General features: G+C 41.1%; 1 long non-coding RNA gene across 1 annotated transcript; it reads left to right on the top strand.

The window, feature by feature from the left end:
• Positions 1-444: 444 nt before the first annotated feature.
• Positions 445-2,916, top strand: LOC129860686 (uncharacterized). Its single transcript, XR_008760401.1, has 3 exons — positions 445-697; positions 2,413-2,450; positions 2,537-2,916. It is a non-coding gene; the product is annotated as an uncharacterized LOC129860686 (long non-coding RNA).
• Positions 2,917-4,143: the final 1,227 nt, after the last annotated feature.

The raw sequence follows: 4,143 nt of genomic DNA, 5'->3' as shown, positions 1-4,143 counted from the left end.
ACAACAGCACTGTTCACTGTTCCACACGCAATAGAATGTCCTTCAAACCAGGCTTTCTATCCTTGGGAGAGTACGCCCCCTTCTGTATTAATGGCCATTCTACCGTTTTGTAAGGGTTTAAATAGGTTATTATTGAAAGGGAAAACTGAAAGAAACAAGTTCATTTCAATAGCATAATGGCATATTGTAATTATTATTTAATCAGATATTTAGTTTATGGACAGGTTTCACTATTGTTTTATTGGGCAGTAGGCCTAGGCCTATGATAAGCGACTACTCTAATTGCGCTTTACCCTCATCGAAAAAAAAAAAACCTCCATGTACAGTATAGATTGGTAACAAGTGACAGTTCCAAATGTATTTAAACATGCGTCAAAAGCATGTGATTCCGACGACGCGGCATTACGTTTTTGTACAGCAGCCAATCCAAAAGCAGGGGTGTGTGAGAGGGCGTGGTTTGAATGTGGAGCTCTGGAAAATTCGATGGATTAACAGGTTTTAAAAGGAAACGTCTTGAAATAAAGGATCCAGGGACCAATGCCAGGATCATGTATTGTTGTCCAGAATGTCTACAGGACTTGCTATAGGTGCGCCATACGTGAGTCCTTTCTGGCCAAGAGGGATGAAGCATGGATCATCATCACACACCACCATGGTTGCAGCCTACTGTCATTGTCAACGTCCCAGGTTATCACAGGTGAAGTTTTTTATTTTACATGTAGATAATCAGGAAATAATTGCTCACATTTGTATTGCGCACTCCAAAATGTCTGGGTAACTGTTCTATAGTCTTCAGGCAGTTCCTATTTCTAATATTTTATTAATGTTCATAGATGAGTCAGTCTTGACGTTTAGGCTATGGGGTTATGAAACAGTTGTTACGAAATATTTTACAGTATGAATACATGTTAAAGTAGCACCCCAATAAGCTACTGCGTAAAAATGTATGATCGTATAGTAAAAATGAGCGTTTTTACAAGGGAATAGTTCAATAAACTAATTGAAGGCAGGATGGTGGGGAGGGTACCATAACAGTAAAAAAAAAAAGGATGCTGCGAGAGAAGGGATAAGGGCTTGGCGCCTTGGAGGGTGTTGCGCAGTTCTATTTACCTGCATGTCTGCCTTTCTTTGAGCATCTTATGATGCTGCTTCTCAATGCTGAGTGGCACAGCAAGTTGTGTTATATTTTGGATTGAGGTAAATGTACACAGTTTATATTATAAGGAGTGTATACTATATAAAGAGATCTACAGAACTTCAGAACAGATGTAGATATTAAGAATGTCATCCAGTAAATGGCCTAAAATACGTCATTCTGTTTTCTTTGACTCTGCTAATGTTTACCAAAGTAAGCCTTTTGATAAATGACATGTTCATTGAAAGTACGTGAGATGCGCACTTCTTATTCCTGATGTAAACAAACCCCCAAACCATTACTCTTCTTGGACGATGGGTGTCGCTGTTCTGCAGCTTAGATGAACATACATAACCATTATTTTTCAATACTGAACGTGATCAATGAACGGTATCGACTCATCATCAATGTATCTGATTTTTCCACTTTAAATGATTTTACCTTTACATGGAAATCGCTTGACTAGTGAAACATTACAGCATTATTTCAATTGGAGTTCAATAAAATCAGTGATATTCCTTTTCCCTCCAGAGCAGGGTTTCCCAAACATGGTTCTGGGGCCTTCCAGGGGTGCATGTTTTGGTTTTTTCCCTAGCACTACACACCTGATTCAAATAATCAAAGCTTGATGATGAGTTGATTATTTGAATCAGCTGTGTAGGGCTAGGGCAAAATCCAAAATGGAGGCCTCAGGGCTGAGTTTGGGAAACCCTGGTCCAGAGGTCAGGTTTATGAGGCTGGCTGGCACATCCATCTGCTGTATGTGTGTGGGTGTGTGTGCGCACACTCACATGTGTGGAAAATAATGACGATGGCTCTCTTGACATCAAGGCCTTAAACCCTCAAGAATAAAAAGGGACGTCAGTGGATGCCAGCCCACGCAATGTTGATCTTATTATCTCCGCTATACAGAGATCTCTTTAATGGTGTGCAGATGGGGGTGGATTAAATCAATTACCTTTATTAAAGTCAGGATCTGAGTCAGGATTCAATGGATTAAAATAACGACTTTGATAATCATATGATCAAAACATTGATATGGATAGAAAGGGGGTCTAAAAAGTAACAAACGTAGCACCAAGTATCATCGCTATGTAGGCATAGGCTAGATAATCAATCTACTCATGTTATTATTGGATGCATGGGGAGTGTATGTTTGCTGTGCAAGAATGTACACGTATATAGAGCTGCATAGGCCATATCCTGATATGAAGTGTTGAATACGGTTTCATTGCGTACATATTCATCCACATACCATCACATTTCTTATCTTTCAGTAGACCAAAGGTGACACAGTGGGCAGTCCAAATGATAGGTAAGTGTATACACAACATGATAATAATAATAAATACCAGATTTCTGAGTGTGCCAACTGCTGAGCCATATGATGTTACATTTCAGGGATGGATGGCGAAGGCTTCTTCCCATACAGCAACTACAACAGCAGCCATCCAGACCAGGGCACGTACCTTGCCTGAGAGGGAGATTAGGGTTTAGGAAGTGGAGCAGGACTTTGAGATGACATGGCTAAAATTAACCCAGTGCCTAGTGAATGCGTGGTATAAGTAGCTGACAGGAAGATCTCCAGGTTGCATGCATCATTAGTGACTGCACGTCACTATAAACACTGTCAACAAACATTGCAGGCCATTGTAAACATGACACAGATTGGGATTTTCTTGATATAATGACTAGTAGGGGTGTACTAGTCAACTATGTCATGCTTACTGGGCTTTCGATGTACACAAAGATTTACAGTAAAGGCAACAATATGAAATATATTTTATAGGATTGGTCTTATTGATATTTTTGAAACAGTTTTTATGTCTACTGAAGTGTTGATCTTGGTATAGTATCTTGTAGCACAAGTATCAGGGGCAGAACCTGGCTTTAACCCAGTCCACTGGTAAACCCTCACACCATTAGCCTACTGCTTCTGTTCCACATGTCTTATGTTGTGCTGGGTTGTTTAGTCTGGGGATCTACTGACTGAGAGGAGACCAGATCCCCTTCTCTCTCATCAATACTCCTGCATGTACCATGTCTCCTCAGAGAACACACGCTTTAATCAGACAGATCCCTTACATCTCCTTGCTGTTGGCAGAGAGAGAAGCAGTACGGAGATAAAGCTGAGTATTTTACCGATAGACTCCCTCCCTTCCCACCATGGTAAGATGAACCCAATGAGTGAATGCTGAAGTGAACGCTCTCCCTCTCTTTCTCTCTATCTGAACCTGAAATGGGTCAATGCAACATACTGTCCTTACAATATGTAATTGACTGTATCGTTAAACTGTTCCTTGATTGCCATCCATTTTATTATCACGTCATTACAGTAGCATCTTCATCCAAGTCAAAATGTTGCCTATTCAATGCTCAGTCCAGTTGTGTCGGAGGGTCAAACGGGAAAGAAATCAAGTTACTTTACACTTAGTGGTCTCGAAGACAAAGCTTCCTTTACAGCCCAGATAACAAAAGTTTGTTTCTAGTCCGCGAGAGCTGTAGACAGACATGATGTGGTAAGCCTTGTGGTGTGTAGCTAACCCTAATGACGGTGTCTGGTGCTTCTCATTGTAATTCTCCAGCCATAGCTAACACCAGACACTTCCCACAATAACAGAAAGTGCGATCGTCACCACAGGCGAAATTGGACAATGATTACAGGACATTCTTTAAAAGGTACACGTTGAACATCACATTTCCCAGGTCCTCGGTCGTCTTCTGCTGCACCAATTGTTCCCGTGATGGCATTAGGTCTGTTTTGAATATTGATGTTGTAATATCTTGATGGTTCCTTGTCCCTCCACTCCTATAAACGAGATGCTCCTGTATTTAAGAGGCTTATGTACCTCTCTGTTTAGTTTTTTTTCTTCCTTGTTTGATGTGCCTTTAAAACAAGTGGCTAGTCAGGTGACCCGGGAGAGGAGGCTCGTCTCCGTCAGCTTAGCTTTCAGCTGAGAGAGAGAGAGACCTAATTGAAAGGGGACACGGGGGAAAATGGGGGCACA

This window comes from Salvelinus fontinalis, chromosome 8 (assembly GCF_029448725.1).
Source record: "Salvelinus fontinalis isolate EN_2023a chromosome 8, ASM2944872v1, whole genome shotgun sequence".
NCBI classification, from domain to species: Eukaryota; Metazoa; Chordata; class Actinopteri; order Salmoniformes; family Salmonidae; genus Salvelinus; species Salvelinus fontinalis.
This window is presented reverse-complemented; position numbering and strand designations above follow the sequence as displayed.